This window comes from Pithys albifrons, chromosome 2 (genome assembly GCF_047495875.1).
Source record: "Pithys albifrons albifrons isolate INPA30051 chromosome 2, PitAlb_v1, whole genome shotgun sequence".
NCBI lineage: Eukaryota > Metazoa > Chordata > Aves > Passeriformes > Thamnophilidae > Pithys > Pithys albifrons.
This window is the reverse complement of record NC_092459.1, coordinates 97,733,258-97,752,732: the sequence shown is the minus strand read 5'-3', so window position 1 is coordinate 97,752,732 and position 19,475 is coordinate 97,733,258.

The following is a 19,475-nucleotide window of genomic DNA, read 5'->3' as shown; positions in this document are numbered from 1 at the left end:
TATAACAACTTGCAGTAATGCTTGAAACATTATGTATTCATATACTCTTTCATTTAAAAGTTTAAAACCTCTATTCTTCTATCTGACCTCTGAGAAAGGAATAGTAAAACTATTGGTATGAACAGTGTCATGGTTTAGGAATAGTATACCTCAATTCAGTGCCACCACCAAGAGTCATCCAGACCAGATGCCTATCACTTCCCCTCCACCTTTCACTTCCTGCTTTCTGCTCCGCCGTTGAGAATTGGAAGCACTAAGGTAAAAATCACGGGTTGACAGAAGAACAATATACTGGAAACAGCAATGAGATAAGAAAACAACCAGTAACAGCAAAAATATTAATAACGAAAGTGTGCAAAGAGAGGGTACTTTATATGCAAAATTCTTGCCAAGCCTGGGAGAGTGAAAAACAATGGTGCATGGATCCTACACCTCCCACACTTGCTCCCCTGACCAGAAAGGGCCACCCTTCTTCTTGAAAGTAAGTTCCTTTCTGCCGCCCCAGGCAATGATGTCAGATGGCATCAATAACACAATGTCTTGGCCAGGCCCCCTCCTGCTGATCTGGGCCAGAACTAGGACAAACAGCTTACCTGAAAATGGATAGGGCTCTCCGAGGAAATAAGGTGGTTTAAAAACACAGGTTATGACCAAAATTATGACCAACATTGTTAAACACTCACCATCCAGACCACTAAAGAGAACTGGCATTCCTGTATCAGTAACAGAGAACCTGGGTCAATGGGACCAATAGGGAATAAAAGAAACTTACCCAAGGGCCTGGCAAGATCCAGAATTGGTGAGGATTAGCAAATGGCAGAGAACTTGAAAGCAGAGACATGTTTTGGAGGTCTAAATTTGGTGGCAAACATACACATTATTCTTCTGGTTGTCTTGGCTAAGTCTGATCAATTATGTTCAGAAGTAAAAATAGCAACTATTAGCCCTCAACAGCCGATGTGCTGTCATCCTACATTTTATGAACATGGCTAAGAGAAGAATTAAATGTGCAGATTCATATATAGAAAAGACTAAAACCCAAACCTGTCATCTAACTTATGTTACAATGAGAGATAAGAAAATCAAGGATATAATGTGTCCATGGCTTCTTTTTTTAAGATGGGAGATAAGCTCTCTGTAACTTTATTCCCATTTTAAAAGTACGTTCTACTCAACACAAATATTTTTTACTCCTCTTTTTGAAAGCTTAATGCCACAGTGTCCTACTTTAGTGACTTTCAGTGAAGAATGCAAATATTGCTGAGACAAAAACGCTGACATCTACACTTCAAAAATAGTTTTGGATGAACTTGGATTATGAATAGTTCATATACACTTTCCAAAAATGGACATAACAGCTGGAGAATTCCTCCCCCTCCCCCATTCAAGAGGTTACTGTGGTCTGTGGGTTTCTTTGTGTGGGAGCTTGTATCTTCATACACAGAAATATAAGAAAACAGCCTGCAATAAAACACAAAAATAAAACAAAATGTAATAGAGAAGTCTCTGAGGTCTTGGCAATTCTGGGCAAAGTTCGTCAATAACATTATGGAAAATGAACCTATGAAATGTTCCTGAGGAAATCTTAGGCTCCAGAGAAGCAATCAGTTTGAAGATGAGGCATGAAACCCAGACTAGAAACAGGACTTTAAATAGACCTTTACAGTGAGCTTAGTTAAAGTGAACTGCTCCTTGATGACTGAGGCTGAAATCAAAACTAGAGATGTGAAAAAAATCCTGTGGTTTACATTGTACAGGATGGCAGATTAGATGAGCACAATTATCCAGTTTTGGTTTTAAATGAAGAAGCCATTAACCTTTATTTCTTGTCTGGCATCTCTTCAGTGATCACATGAGGTGCATAGTTGCTTATTCAATGTAAACTCCTAGGAGCTGCTCCAGCAATGTTGGTGTCAATGGGAGTATTTCCATTGCCATTGGTTCAGGTGTTGACTAGTAGCAAAACCCATCAGCAGACATATATGCAACTACAATGGAAAAATCTGCTTCTAGGGCACATAATGTGTGTACCAGCTGGGTCTGATATAGTACAAGCTAACCTCTTCCAATTTCACCTCCACACTAACAGCCAATTGCAGATGCTGTGTCCTGAAAAGCTGCAGCAATTCTACTTGTCACTAATTCTACTTCTCTGCCATTCCAAGAGTTCTATTTCTTCCAGTTTTGCTACTGGGTATAACGACCTGTGACCCAGCTCTCACTTCATTCATAGCAATGTGCAAAATATCCCACTGGAATATACTTTGCTTTTCAGATGAGCAAATGTGCCAGCATTGTAGTCAGTTTTTCGGTGATACATTTGGTCATCTGGGAAAGCCAGAGGTGAAATTTAAGCTTGGTTTTACACATTCTCTCTATGAAAGACATGTAAGATCAAGACAATGTGGCCCTTCCAAGTCCATCTTGAACAGATTAAGAAAGGGGATCACTGAGTGCCAGCTTGCACTTTCAATCTCAAAACTGCAGTAGAAATTTATCATCCTGTCAACTCTGGTTCCTTGAAGTACTTTTCAGATAGATATTCGAAGTGGGCCAAAATATTTTTTCCACTGGCAACTTCTCTTCAGCATATTAACATTTTCTGGGGTAGCATTTACATCCAGTGCAATGCAACACCTCCCTAAGAAATGAGGGAAGTGATGAAACAGCAGGGATCTTCCCTCTGCAGGTTTCAAAGCACAAGTATGCCTTTCCCCTCTTCTTTCCCCTTTTTGTAGTATTTTCTGCTACAAGGATTTTCTTAAAAATATAAGGTGTTTGCTTCAAACAGGTAGAACGTATTCACATGCTCTTATGACTGATCTGATGAAGAGGATTATTTTTTCCCTCATCTAGCTTTAGCGAGACTACCTTTTCTAGACATCTAAAAAAAGATACCCGATGTTTAAATCGAGCTAGACATCAGAGGGACACACTGCTTTTGAAAATTGTTTTCTAAAGAATCCTGTATCTTCAGCTTTCATCTTCCACTGAATTCCTTGAGCTAGTTACCACAAGCAGACAGGATGTGCCAGATATATCAGCAGATCATAACCTATTTTTGCCTGTTTTCAGCACTACTATCTTCCCTGAATTTTTTTCCTTCTCTCTTTCTGCTGAGAAAGCAGAAATCCTCCCCTCCTCTGAGTTTCCCTTCTTTTTGCCACCCAGTCAGAAACATACCAGAAAAATTGGATTTCTATTTTCCAACTTGACTGTCACATATCTCAACTCTCATGTGCCTCTCACATTGTGGAAACTAATCCCATTGTGGTCATCAGTGAGAAGAGGTCAAAAGGGAACATTCAAATTTTGATGGGTTATTCACTGGCCCATAGTTTTCAAGGTATGTTATACAGAACACAGTCCCTGTATGTGTCCTGAAAAGGAAAATTCAGTTTAGATAGGAATAGCTAAATCTACATGGGATTTGGGCACTGCAGTGGTAAGTGCATGCTGTGAGAGACCCCAAAAAATGGACTCCGAGCCAAGTTAGTGTGGGATAAGATAAAAAGGGCGATTCTTTAATGTCTAGGCTTAGGGCATTTAGGAAAACATGATGACATACCCCCGTGAACACTGATTTCCTTGGTTTTTATAATATTGTCCACCCAATCCCCATTTCACACATCTCTTGGTCTAGCCCTGTTCTGCCCCTGGTCACACCTCCTCAGGATTTGAGTCTGGGGTCATGGGACCCTCTGTTCTTCATTTTTTTCTTCCTCAGCACACCTAGGACTCTTAGAGGTTTTCCTGTGTTCTTAGAATCAAGGTTGTTGGCTTATGTTTATGTCTTGTTCTGCAGACCTTCTGATATTCTTCAGCTTTTTACCTTGAAAAGACATCTAAACACTAAAAGAATTTGAGCTATTGATTTGTGATAGGGGTTAGGATACGTAAACAATGAACTTAAGCTGCTAGAAATATTAACACGCTAACTTTGCTTTTTTATTAGTTACAAGTACTTCTAAAACCTATAAAAATGAAAAAAAAATCAAAAATCCCATAGGCATCAGATGTGATACCTCTTCTTCAGGTGCATGGTCAGCTAGTCCTTGATCTGGTTTCATAGCAGGCTTCACAATGATCAACAAAGTGAGTTGCAAGCTGTCTAAAACCCTTCCCTGTAGGGCAGGCTGCAAAGGAATGGGACTGTACCCTAACAAAATTCTGACTTGTTCTCTTACCTGTGGATGCAGGTAGTATCTTACATCACATAGTATTTACAATCCTGTTCTCTGGAATTAGGTCCCCAAATAATTTGAATTCTATAAATTGAATGTGATTTCAGCAGGGTTTCTTTCTTTTTTTAAATGGATTTGGACCTGAATTTTCCCCCCTCTTTAAACCCAAAAAGCATCCAGTGGGAGTTGACAAAGGTGGGTTCAATGCATCAACCTGATATGCATCAATCCTCTCAAGATGGCTACAAAAATATCAGGAAGGAGAGCCACTGCAGTTTCTGAAGCAACAGGGATACTGATGGCAGCTCACAGTGCCTTCAGCTGTGTGAGCATCTTCTTGTTCTGGCTGTGCAGTAAAAGGAGGTTTCAGAGTAATTCTCAGGGACTTAGAATCATAGAATCATTAAGGTTGGAAAAGACCTCTGAGATCGAGTCCAACCTTTTACCACACACCACCTTGTCAACTAGACAACAGCACTAAGTGCCATATCCAGTCATTTCTTGAAAACCTCCTGTGATGGTGACTGCACCACCTCTCTGGACAGTCCGTTCCATTGCTTGAGATGGGATAACAAACATCTTTCTAATTACTCCAGGAGGGATACCCAAGACAATGGGATCATTTTTCTTGTGTTTGTTAACTGGTATGGAATTAAATTTGCTCCTGCTTCAGGAACGCTCTTATTGCTCTTCATGCAGTACACAAACAAAGATGGGGAAATAAACAATTTTTCTTCTGCTGTTCCCTTGTCAACAAAACAATGTGAAAAGAGTATTCTAAAACTCAAACCTTTCCCTGCCATCTCTCTCCTTACTCCCAGCAATTATTTCAGAGGCACAAAGGTATTGCTTTTTCTGTTGAGTGTGTATCAGAGCATGTTGCTATTCAGCCTAACACTATTAGGCAACTGCAGATGCATACCCGAGTCGCACATATGTCAAGAGCACTGAAGGAGCATTACAGCATTAGGAAGAGAGAAAAGTCTGGTTTTGATTACTGATAATTATAGATAAGCTGTAGCTGACAGTCATTTTCTGACCGCAAACTCAAATCAATCAATTAAAGACTGCATGCAGCAGCACCCTTGTTTAATCATTTCCAGGCTCTTTAAAATGATCCATTACTCTGATAGCATGTCAGAGCTGCCGTGTGCTGTTTGTTGTTGCTGCTGTGGGTCAAATATACAGCTGCTTTCAGACCAATTTCAAGAACCCAGTTCACAATCTGGGGGAAAAAAATAAAAAAGAAAGAAGAAATCTATATATATAGATTAGCCATAACTATTAAATCACCTTCTTGGTTTAATGAAATAAACATTGCCGCTGATGAATTAAATATCTTTTTGATTTCATGATATATGGATAAGTGAATTTTTTAATAAAATGTATCAGTGTTGCATCAGGCAGAAAAGGAGAATGAACTTCAGCTCCGTTCCTCCCTAAGTTACTATTTTGAAAGGTTTTTCGCATGGAATTCAAATACAGGAGAGACATCTGTCATGAGACCTGGATAAAGAGTTGCTGTCAGACTGTAAGACTCTCCACTAGAGCTACTTTGACAAGCTGTATTGGGTTTTGCTGAAATTTTTTTTGGTTCCCAAGTGTTGAAAAGAGAAAAAGGTTCTAATGGTTTAATCAGTGAACATTTTCAGAACACAATTTTTTTTTTTTGCTCCGATACAATTTGTAAATTAAATGTTTTAAAACACTGGGATACTTCATGTCACATACACAAAAAACCTGGGTGAATCAAGTTATTACTGTTTTAGCAAAATGAAATACTGTGAATTATATAAGATTCCTTTTCATAGGATTTTCTGTTGAGAGAAATTTTCCAATTTTTTCATAATCCAGTTAAAATTTTCTGTAAAAATTCTGGTTTAAATAAACCAATATTTGTAACAGAAATAGTTTGATCAATAATTTTTCAGTCAAATCCTCTATAACAGTAGGTAATAGCCTGTACTTTCCAGGTACGTCAGCATGGCTCCAATTACTGAAGGCTCGGGTCAGCCTATGGAGCAATAATCATGACTGTCATATAAGGATATAGTCCAGTTACACACAGAAAATAAAATAAATTAAACCTGAGAGAAAATAGCTCAGATAGTATAATACTGAGCTGCAGGATTTTGGGTTTCTAGCATCAACTCTTTTATTCTAGTAAATTTTGAATGTGTTGTCTAAATTATATTCAGTCCACATATTTTTAATGTTTGGTAGAATCTGAGCAACTTAATTTCAATTTAGAAATTTAATTTCCAAGGTAAATAGAATTAAACTAGATAAAGAAAGAAGCTAGAATCTTCTTCTTCTACCAGGATTCAACACATTTTAATAAATCCATTTTAAAATAAATGTGGACTGGTGTTCCTGATTGTCTTTGTATTCCAGTATTTCCCTTAAAAACTAGAAAGGATCTCCATGTCACTGACTACACTATTCAACACAATAGACAGACAGGAAAAACAGAGCATCTCTAACACTATAAATTAAAAGCTGCTTTCTGCCAAGCACTGCGAGTCTCATCTTGGTTACCTTTTCACATCTCCAGCAGAGACACCTGCATACAGTCACTGTAGACAAGTCTCACAGGCACTGGAGATAAGTAATGCCTTTTAAGACACAGTTCATCTCATCCCTAAGTATGAGACCCTGAAAGTGCCAACATCTTGTCACAGTCAACAAGAAGAGCTGACGGTGACCAGCTTAGCTGTAGATATGTGCATGTGGCCACATAATGCCCCCGTACAGAATTACAACTCCCTGAAGAACTGGGATATCTGACTCGTTTTTCTCCTTCTCCATAGGGCTCTAGGGAAACTGCTGTTAGGAATTCATTGCCATCACAGCAAACAAATCCCACTACATGCTGGTTTGAAACAATTTTGGGCAGAGGTTGCTGTGGGGAACCCTTCCCCTGACTCAGGAACAGAAAATATCTTGTGAGCAAGCTTGTTCCCAAACTGATGCATCTTATGCTGCCAGCATGCATGAGCACCTCTACACAAACAATTTATCAGAGGTCTCCTTCCTCTCCCACCCCACTAAAAAGAAAAAATAAAGATTTTAATTTAGTAGAGATGTTTTTAAAGGCTTTTTACTGCTATTTATTTATGTGAACTTCCTGTTGATCTCCTTGAAGATTTTGCCTGTCTAAGGAGTTTCAGCAGGACCCAGTGCCAGGGTACACAGTAGAAACTCTTTGTCTCTTTGCTGGATATTATCAGCTGATAATAATACACTGTTGTGGAATTGTTTATTTACAATATTCATCTCAGAGCATTTACACTCCACTGATGACTTGAAATTTAAGCAGTTATTTATAATCACGTTAAATAAGACCACATTTCTATTCCACTCATAAGTTAAGTTAGTTATCAGATTACATGTCTGTTTCATTCCTTTTATCTCTGATACAATGTGCTGCTCCCAACATCGGCATCAAATGAACTTAGATGTCCGATTATAAATCATGCACATGTCGAAACAATAATGCTGAAAGGATTATCATCACCCTCTGTAATTACAATAATGGAAAACAGATACTGAAAGGACATTTTTCTAATCCTTGGAAAGTCCCTGAAGAGGTCAATTTCCTTTTCTTTGGGGAATATTTAACACAGGGAAAGTTATTGGTTTATACGTCTGTTGAAAGAACTCCACTTATAATAAGCACAGTGTCACAATATAAATTTAAAGTGTATTTTATTGCACCAGTATAGTGGGGGTCTCCAGACAGTCCTGATATACATAGTTTTATAAGGAAGTGTTTTTTTGACTGAGAACACCGATCACTGTCTGTTGAAATCCTATGCAAAGCTGAGGTGCACTACTGTTTGTGGGAACCTGTTGCAAGTAGCAGGAGAGAATATCATCCCCCAAGACATAAGTGGCATCTGCTTTTGGAGCAAGTTTGCTGGATGTTTCAGAAGAGAAGAATTTATCATATGCTCTTTGACCAACACTATTCAAGAATGGATCTAGGTGGTATAATAAAAGAAAATAAACACCAAATAAAAGAAACCACTACATACCATTAACTTTGTTTTGTTGTAAGATGCATGTATCCAACTCTTTAAGTCCTGATTTTTCAGCTCTCAAGTCTAAATTGAGTCATATATTTAAGGACTTGACTAAGTCTTGGTGGATGCATAGGCTCTTTTTGTCTTCTCCATGGTGGCTAATTCTGTGCAACAGAATTAGACTTCTTATTCCTATTTTTGAAGGAAAAAGTTGACTACTGTAACAGATAAATTCCACATCTCTTGCCCTTTGTCTGTGCTGCTGTTTCCCTGCTATCCAGCAAACCATTTTTAAGCTAATGTTACTCTGAACATGAAGCAATACTTCAGCTTGGGTACTGTTGTGACAGGACGGAACTGAGATCCAGATTTAAATAATCAGACTTTGCCCATTTATCTCATTTTGACTTTAACAGGGTAGGGTGTCCTCATATGGACAGTTTATCTGTCAGCTGAGGGAGCAGCAATCTCCAGCAGGCAGAAGCAGTAACATCTTCAGCTGGCATGGTGAGAAATAGAAGTCCACAGGCTAAGCCAGAAGGTTTTGCTTGCAGGAGTAGCTCACTTGCTGCTTAAAGAAGACAACTACAGAAGAACCACACAAAAATGTTCAAATGAGAGTGGTTATCTCTCTACATGGCAGTTTGCAACACAACCTTCTCTGGTTGCTCTTGCCAGCAGTATTCTCTAGTACATTCTGGCAGCTTTGTCCATGAGCACCTACAGTGGGGAGGGCACATTTCTGGTCTCTTCATTTCCACATGGACACTGAGAGGCAATGGCAATTAAAACAATACCTTATAAAGAGGCACTGACAAAGCACCTTACTAGGCCACATCGGGTCTAATTTCACAAGGCACAGTTTGTGTTTATGCTCTTGGAATACCAGCTCACAGGAATAACTGAGATAGTGAATGTCTTCAAAACAAATGCTTTATTGTACAGTTGTTCAGTAGAGCTGCTTAGTAAAAAATTCCACGGGGATTTCTCCCTCAGCAAGCCCATCTGATCCTCCAGTATATCACTGCCACGTGCTTGGGGAAGCAGCACTTACCACTGCTTGTGGTTAGGATAGAGCTTGCTTTCTCTCTTGCTAATTGGCTACTTGTTTGTCTCCTGGTAGAGCCTGTGGAAGCTCTTGCGAAATGTGTGGGTTGCCAGAAGAAAACATTGCTCTGTCTTGTTTACAGAACCCAAGCTCCCTTAAACAAACCCATAATGGTTAAAGTGAGTACCTTGTGTCCTCCTTCAAAGGGTGGCCAATGCACAGATGTCCTACCCCGGGCACAAGCTGAACGCAGCTTTTGAGAAACGTAATTCAGTTTTTTATTCTCATTTGGTTATGGGAAGAATAAATTTCATGAGCCTTTTTTGTAAAAGGGATCATTCCTTTTGAGATGTCTTGGAGAATTCAGTCCTGCAAAGCCAAAGTACGGAACATGTCTTGTCCATGCAGAGTTGTCACTATGAAAAGAAAATATGGGTGCAGTGAGGTTACATTTACAAATCTAGGTCAAATCCGGTGGTAAATCTGGTAGTGAACTGTCCTGACTATAACCTGGGAAGCTAACATCCCTGAATACAGGTTCTGGTTCCTTTCTCCTGTCTTCTAATGATCAGCTGAGTCCTCTGTGGTTATCCATTTTTCAAAATTTGAATATATAGTCAGGGGCTGGGATTCATCTTCTCTAATTTTAGGGATATGCAAAATACCTAAACTTGTCACTGAGACTCCTTTCACAGTCGATAGAGATTTCTTCAGTACAGTCAGGGGTCATGTGAAAGACACTCCAGATTTCCACTCATAAAGAGTTTCAAAGAAGTATAAGGTGTGATTACCTGACTAGCTCAGACCCAGACACTTACAGTGTAGCCCACTAAAATTAGGAAAGATGGATCCCAGTGAAGGAAATGAATATGAGCAGATCTTGCAAAACTGCACTCACTCTATAGTTACTGAGCCCCAGATTTTTAAATCTTTCCATCCTTTACTTGACTATTGCAAAGGAACCTTACCCTAGATAAGAATTTCTCTGACGTAGGACTTTGCAGCAGAAGCTCCCTCTTGTTAATGTAGCAAAAATTCCTCTTGGAGAGACAGAGGCACTATTTTAAAAGTTGCTAAGTATGGACTGGTGGAAGATCCCATCGTACCCTTACCACCAGGAGAGAGTCACTGCATATTTAGTCCTAGATCTAGGAGAATCATAAATTACCTTGGTAGCCACTTTGCAGCATGAAACCTGAAAATGATTGGGGTAGAAGGTCTTCACAAGGACTGTAAACTTGCCTCTCAGGTCAATAATATTTTGTTTAAATCCTGTGGAGGCCTGTATAGACACAACATCCTTGGGCACTTACCCTGTACTTGGTCGTGCCCCCACAAACACAAACAGGACCTTAGCAAAGAGCTTCTTGCCAACTCTCAGACCTCCCAGTCACCTCCCAAACCTCCACCCACTCATTTCCTGAATGGCACCTTTGAGCAGTTCTTACCACACCACCAAAGGAGCAGGTGCTAATTCTAACTCTAAATAAATATTTCCTGTGTCCTTTACGGTCAAATCTGAACCATAGTAGCCTTCAAATTTCCTGCCAACCCATCCTGGGGAAACAGTGAGAGTTCATGTTGTCTTTGTACATTGTCACTGCTAGATAAGATCACTGCTACTACAAGATGCACCTATGACTAAGAGCAGAGCTGCTATTTGTTTTCAATATGCAGTGTCATGGACTCAGACTCCAGTTCTGTCTAGTATTCTATAGTCCTCATGAATCTTGTGTTTGAGGTAGACTTTAACTCTCTTGTTGAGACAAGATTGAATATTGGCTGCCCTGCATCTCAGAATATTATTACACTAGGTACAGTAGTCAGCTTTCAGCCATTCAAATATATAAAAAATTATATAAACACAACCCCCCACATTTACTCTCTGCTTCATCTGACTTAAAACAGAAAGACAACATCCAACATGCTATTTCTGATCCCTCTCCCTTTGCTCCAGTAAGACTCAGATAGGATACAGTGAGAGGAACATCATGCAATGCACACTAATATATCACCCTGACCCTAAACCCTAAACAAACAGACAATATTATTTAGTCAAATTATACTCAGCTCTGCACAAACATCTAAAATAGATGAGCCTTAAAGAAGAAATGCTGCCCTCAGACATTTCAAAGGCATTTACAAAAAGATACAACTCAGGATTTTAGAGTTCTTCTTGTTTTCATTACTCTGTGCTCAAGTATTGGCCAAGTATCAAAGCTCCTGAAAGCAGCAAGACAACTGGGATATGCAAAAAAAAAAAAAAAAGAGCCCTCAAACTGTCCCTTGAAAGACTTTCTTTTTTATCTGAAGTTTTCATCTCTCCTGTAATGTTTCATTTTTACCATATTTTTAAATCAATCTACAGTGACTCTTTACTTACACTGTTATCCATTCAGCAACAGTATATCCTTAAAGCATTATAAATTCATACTGAAATTAATCTGCCTAGACCCCAGGGTTCAAACTACCATCTGCAGTCTCAACATACAATGCTCCTTTGTTTTGCCCCTCTAATTTAGCCTTTGGAAAGTCCTCTGTGACAGCCAAATCAAGTGGTTTCAGAGAGTGGCAATTCTTGCAGCTACTTTTCATCAATCATTTCTACTTTGTTCACTTTTAGAACAAGTGCATTCGATTTCCACTTTAATTAAGAAGCTGAAAACACAAGATGAGGCATAAATAACACAAAGACCGTAGAAAATACATGTCACTAACAGAGTTTACTATCTTCAGAAATGAAATTGACTTTTCCATGTGATTGAAACACTATTTTTAATAGCAACAAATGTTAACTACTGTATATTGCTGTGATCCAAATTGAGTTATATCAAACTTTGTCCTTATCACTTGCAGAATAAATAAACACAATAGAAATGCAGCATCCTAATGTAAAGCTGTACCAGTGTGATACTTATAGCTCTGGGACAGTTCTTTGTAACTCTTTTTACCTCTTAAGTGAATCCTTCAAAAAGAAGAAAATTAGAATTTTACTGAAAGAAGAATTTTGTGAGATACTAAGGGAAGTTTTTTATACTTCCATTTTGTAGGTTATTTTTTCCCCAGAATTTTGGAAGACTAGAGAACTTTCTTACTGAAATAAAAAAAATATCATGAGACAAGCAACAGTGGTAACATCCAATGTTTTATATTTTTTTAATTGTAATGGAATAGTCTTACTTTATTTCACTGACTGTGGCCCAAAGAATGCCTGAGGTCTAGTGTGTCTGAGCCAGAAGCTCCTTCTGAGTGCTGCTTTCACCAGCTGCCTTATTTCTCTTTTGCTGTAAGTATGCCTTCTACAAAGAGTTCTGCAGAACAACATTTTCCCAGTATATTTTTTTATAGATTAATACCTGGTGTGGTTGTCTGTGCCAGCAAGTCACTGGAGTTGATGGTTCAGGAGGTCCAGTCCTGTGTCTTAGGTTTCACAGATTTATAGCACTGGCCAAGAAGAGGTACTTACCCGAGTTTCAGGTATCTTTGCAACAGTTAAGGAAAAGGTAGTATCAAACCCAACTTTCTGCTCCCCACATATAGATTACTTGTTACAGCAAAACCAGCATTGCATCTCTATGCCCCTATAGCTCCCTGAAATTATTTTGCAATCAATATTCCCCCACAAGATTTTCTTGGCTTTTATTATTTCTGGCTTGGGTGTTGATCTAAGCTTGGACAGTGTAACCTAGGACATGATGTACCTGGTTAGGATATTGTTGAATAAGCCTGCCACCTTAGGTGTTTCAGGGATGAGGACAGAGGAAGAGACTAAGCAGAGAAAGGGGAATATTTGGGTTCTTCACTTAATGGAGGGAGCAGAAAGTGGCCTACATGTTCTGCCAGAGAAGCACATACTGACAATGGGGTCAGAGAATGAATATTATTTCACTAGAGAATCTAGAAGGACAATTACTTAAAGGCATTGGACAATGGAGAGTTAAAGGTGGATTAAAACAACAGATGACTTAGCTCTGAATGGTAAGTCTCCTTTATTAGCCTTGCTGTGCTCATTCCCTCACCTATAACTTAGAAGAAATGATAAGAATACTGATCTCACAGGGCTTTGTAGGTTTTTACCAAGCATTTCATAAATGCTATTTGTACAGCAGTGACTTCAACTGTGCTACTTAATATGAATAAGCACTTAAGACGGATGTACATAGCAAGTGATGCCTGAACATTAACAGTGCAGACAATAACTCTGCAAAGGAAAATTCAATGATCTCTTCAGTGTATTTTTCTCCTTCTTCATGCACAGACTGCAGACATTTGACTGGAGTTCCCAGTGAGTGAGTAAGGTGCTTCTGTGAGATCCACGCACCCCCTGCTCCATGTCAGGTTTCCTCCCTGGCAGTGCACCAGTGCCAGGTAGAACAGTGGAGCACCTGGGCACAGAGAATCCTGACAGTGGATTTCCTGATCAATGGGATGAAAAAGCCCCAGGGGGCAGAAAAACACATCTATATATGAAAATTATTTTAATAACCACAGTCAGGCAGAGAATGGGGTGTGCACATAAGTGTATTTTTATAGAGGGCCTCCCTTTGCCTACTGAAAGAAGCAAAAGTTACTCAAGTAGTTAGGATAGAAGAGTGATGGTACAGACTGGCAATTTTGAGTGAGTATCTGCTTTATCTCCTTGATCAAGCAGCTAAAAACTTTCAAAATTCTATGTTTGAGAGGACAAAGTTTTTTTAATTAATACAGGATATTACAGAAATGAAATGATCACAGAGTTCTTATGATGTTTGTAGGCGAGGCCATCATGTTACTTTCATCACCCTGAGTATTGATGAAATATCTGTTAATAAAACATGAAGAGAAAGTAACCATACATCTGAGCAGAGAAGACCAAACTTTTCTTCAGAGGCTGAAAAACCAAGTACAAGCACTGCAGTTTTTCAGAACTCTTTTCCCAGATCTCTTGAAAATTTCAAAGATGGAACAAAACAGGAGTTAAAATTAATCTGCCCTGAAACAAAGTGCATTTTTGTTCAGGATCTCATATATAAAGGTATGGTCAAAATTTTGTCAGTCACATCACCATCACATTTTACTGTGCCTGTTAGGGGCTCAATTAAACCTGAGAAATATTTACAAAGTGAAGTTATTTTTATAGCTGCCTTGATTACACCCTGTTCCCAAGTCTGAACTGCATGCCCTCCTGCACCACAGTACATGCTATAAACAGCTGCTTCCCGAGCAGAGAGAATAGGAAGAATGTTTCATCAGGTAATTGGTAATATTAAAGCATATCTATCTATCTAGATATGTACATATATTTAAATGTTACAAAAGCTGGGCAAGATACAGTGTGGGTCCATGTCTGAGACATAAACATGAAAGTCTGGCCTCATTCTTTATTGCAAAGTATTTATATTGGAAAAATTGGTTAAACATGTTCTGCATCTATGTAGACTGAGGATGTTTCACAGCAACACAGATAAAGCCAAGTGATTCCACAACATACCAGTGTTGCCCTTGCAAAAGCTTAGGTTTTAATGTTATAATTATTCTGTAAGTTGGACTGGAATACAGAAATATTTTATACAGTCAAATTTTATTTATACAAGCATACAAAACAAACAGGGAAATCTACTATTAAATTGTGCTACCATAAACCATTTCAGAAATAAGGAGCATGATTCCTGAGAAACAAGAGATTGCAAAGACTTTTCTACCTCATTATAGAATGTGAAGCTGTGGACATTCAGTCCTTTTAATTTCCACTCTGGTAAGTAATTCTCATCTTGAGAAGTTTAATTTTCATGGTAGTTTTGAAGTCAAATATATATGGCCTTTCCAGGTACAGTTTGCTTGTTTGTTCTGACAAACTATCATTGCATTTCCCAACACACTCATTTTTTTTTCCTGTTTACAGTCAAAAGGATCAGCTTTTTAAAAGACTGTTACCCATAGCGAGAGAAAGAACTAAGCAACTCTGGGAGTCCTCCTGCAAAATGAAAACCCCTCCCAAAGGTTTTGCCAATTATAAGAAAAACTAAAACAAAAAGAATAAAAGGAAAGTGGTTAAACCTCCATTCTATAGTTTATATTTATCCAGCAATACAGGTTCTCTTATTAATAAAAAAACTCAAACGATTCTAATTCTATTTGCCAGCTCACTTTAGGAAGGTGTTTATGGTGGCTGGTAAACATGGATGAGCAAACTGAGTGACTAAAACACTTTATCTCTTTGTGGCAGACTTGTAAGCTGGTAAGGTTTTTATGTGGAAACATGATAGAAAGAGCAATGTGGTTGTCCTCGATCCTGAATTCAGTTGGGATCTTCCAGTAAACTTAGAAAAAATTTAAAGTGGTTCTTGAAGGGCAAATTAAAAAATTGCATTTTAAATTGTGACTTAAAGATGCCATGGCATGGATATGAGATCTGCTGAACCACCCCAGGTATCACTGCAGAGTCACATTATTCAACTATTTTCTCTGTGCAGATGCATATTCACACACACACACTGCATACATATATGGAGCAAAGCAGGAGTCAAAATTAATCTACTTGGGAACAAAATACACCTTTGTTCAGGATCTCATACAGAATGTATGGTCAAATTTTATCAATCACATCCCCATCACATTTTACTCTGATACACATATATACAGTGTATTACCTTAAGCAGCTCTGTCTGTGTAGTTTAGGCCACATTCAGTCTGTGTTTGCCCTCCAGTTTAAGTAATCATCGAGGGAGCTCTCCTGCCAAGCACAAACCAAACAGCAAATTTTAAGTTGAAGGCCCTGTGCATGTCAGGGATCCAAGGCATGGAGCTGTCTGGACACAGAGCCACTTGACAATAGCTACAACTCTTTTGACTGTACCTCTCAAGGATCCTTAGGGAAATGGTCAGATTTTCATCACCAGGGAAGGCTGAAGCAGATACACAAAACCAGACGCAAAGATGTTCTCTGAGTCAATGGCAGGAAAGAATGAGCCTGCATCACTATCCTCTTGCCCTGCTGTCTTCCCTGCAGTTACTGAAACCAATTAGGGCTTGACAGTTGATGGCTTGCAGAACATCAGAGCACTGTGAAGTTTTTGTTTTTCATTAAGAACCTGAAGACTTCCTCTGCCAGTGTCTGGAAACATCCCCTCTTAAAATGGTCTTTGCTTCCAGAACTGAAGATAGAGTCCTCCTCATCTACCAGACCACCACAGGTTAACTGGAACTCACACAAATGACCACAGATGTTTGCAAGATGTTGTTGGGTCCCCTCTGAGACTATCATTACCTGCCTAGCATCAGTGCAGCACTGATATGTAATTTATTCCTTTGGAAGAACTCCATCATCATATAACAAAATAACATAAATCTCTTCACAAATGTCATTGCCTTGGGATAAGCCCAGCACTGAAAGGCTGGAGGGATTGCTTTACATCAACTGAATTTGCTGCTTGGTCTTGCTGTGAGATAGTGATCCTCAAAGCAGTTTTCTGGCACTCTTGTCAGGACAGTGCCTCAGACACAGTGGATGGGAAACCAAACGGGCAAGCACTAATAAATTTTCACATGTGGAAGTGCTATTTAATAGTGTAAATATGGAAAAAACCCTAGATACTTACCCCTCCCCCGGCCACAATAGATAAGGAGACAACAGTCGGTGACGTACGTGGTCTGGATCACAGGGCAGTCCCCGGACATCGACAGTGTAGGATCTAGCCAAGAGGTGGCAGTACTCCTCCACCGTTCCCAGCCCTGGAGGTGCCTCATCCCACCTCAAGGTTCATCTTCGCAGCATCAGTATCATCACCTTCTCCTCTTATTCATTTATATTTACAGCAGAGAGAAAATAAATGTTCTGTATTCCTCCGGTGCTGGGAGGTCTTCCATTCAGCAGTCTGGGAGTTACCTTGGGTTTTGGCATACTGAAGAAAGGCAATGCAACTCTGCCACCTCCACCATATAGCAGAGCCCATGAAGCTGCAGCAGGTCCCCAGTTGGAGAAGGTTTTAATTTTGCTGAGGAGCACAGTTCTCAAAATGTCATAAACTGTGAACACACAGCTGGAGCAGTTTATGGACTGCGGAGAAACTCTGAGCATTTTAGCCCAAGTATTAATTCAAAGAGTATGTTTTGTTATTTCCTGTTTCATTGTTGTTTGTAAAATAGTTTAATGGGTAGTGAGCAGTAAACTGTTTAAAATCTGCTGTGCACATTGATGCGGTTTTATATTGCTAGAGAGGGAAGGATTTCACTGCTTGGGTGTGAGGGAGAGAGGAAGATTATCCTGATAATGAAAACCACAACCAATCCATTTACTTTGGAACAATTGCTTCAATTACATTACTGTGTAGATATTTTAATCAGAAATAAAAGTGATAATCCCCAAATGCAGGCCTAACAACAATCGAAACAGCTGCATGCTTTAAAAAAAAAAAAAGGAAGCTTAGCTATTAGTAATGAGATTTACATGCAGCCAAGGAGACCATTTTCTGTCAAACAAAAGTGACCCTATCAAAAATATAAAAGGCAATGTTTATTAAGAACTGGTAATGACCTAGTGACAGAATAGGTATGGATCGCTACCTCACAGCATCCAGGCTGTTATACCTGTGAAATTTTCTTACATATATTAAAAACATCTCCCACATAGCACAGGCAGTGCAAATGAGAGCAAAGGGACTGGCTTACATCCATATGGCTAAACTCTCTTTACCTCTCAGCATAATAGACTCATCTATCCTGACTTCTGGGAACAGTCCCTGCCTTATGTTCCCCCTTGCACAGTGCCCAGGAATGTTAGCTAGCACAGGACATCCTAACAATGCAGATTATGGGAGTGGATTACTGTATGGTTTCCTGTGTAATGCAGCGTACTAGCAATGAATCAGCAGAGATGGCTGTGCAACAGTACCCATGTCTATGTGTTGGCACTCTTTGGTTTACTAGTATGGGTGTAGCCCATAGGTTATACGTGAGCTGGAAGTCCCTACCGACAGACCAGACACCAGCAGGATAGCACTCCCTTTGCGCCTGGCAAAGTTGCTTTGCCGGGCTAGGCTACTACAACATGCACACTCATGTAGCTGGTTCTGTGTACTCTTGACTAAGCTTCCTCTGGAAAGCTGAAAGTGTTTAAAAAAATCCATTTACATTCAGCATTTTTTTGTGTACCTCTCAAAAAGATCTGTAACTTCTTATACCAATAGGCTGGGGCGGATCAAATTTTGAGCACATTTCTGATCCTTCTCCATGAAAGCACTGCTTCTCTTCCTTGTGATTTTCTTGATTTACCTCGATTTCAGGTACATCAGAGCAGTTCCTAAGCCTGGTTTCAAAATAAACAAAAGGCAATAGACACCAGCTCCTGCAGAAGGCCAGGTACTGAAAGGGAAACTCACAAGAAGAGATCCTTATGCAGCCTGAAAATCCTCTGATCTTGATGGAGACAACATAATCACTTTCAACAAGCATTACAGGGAGTCCTTGCCAAATTGCCTGCGTACCTTAAAAGAGAACAAGCTGTCTTGGCAAAAGGAACCCTTGAGCTAAATAGCAAAATCAAAAAAGGGGGATTCATGCGTTTCGGAAACATATGACAAAGAAGTTTTTCTTCAGCTTCTGAAGTATTCAGCCTTCAAAGATGGTGGCAAACAATATTTTACTATCTTTTTGGAATAAAAATTATGGAACTATGGTTGTTCAGTTTCTGCGTGATTACATTTTCTGAAAAATTGAGGCACTTGAGGCAAAAGTGAAAAGGTATCTTTTCACAGCAGCTAGGAGCTAACTTCCCTGGTGCAACTTGCCTGGGTTGGCCACTGCTAAGTCTCTGGACTAGACACATGAGGAGCACTGGGGTTTGATTCAGCATCAACACTGCCCTGCCAAATGGTCATGAGTGAACTTTGTCTTGCTATTTGTTGCACCTGACTGTTTAAAATGCAAGCTCTAGGAGAAGGAAGTGTCATTATTTCTTCCATATATTGCAGTGGCTTCAGCTGAGGGGTGCAAGCGCCAAGGTAATGTGGACTACAGCACTGACAGTCACAGAAGGCTCATCAGCAATTCCAGACCTTCTCCATATTCACTGGGACCATAAGCCTATGACACGTGTGGTCAGATATTTGAGACTCTTAGAGTGAAGACTGAGAGGCTACTATCGGAGTTCTCTTTGCTCTGCATGTCCTTCTGCAATAATTTAGAGCTTGAAAAAATACACTGAAAGACATTCTTTTGAAATCAGAGGTGATTTTCATAGGT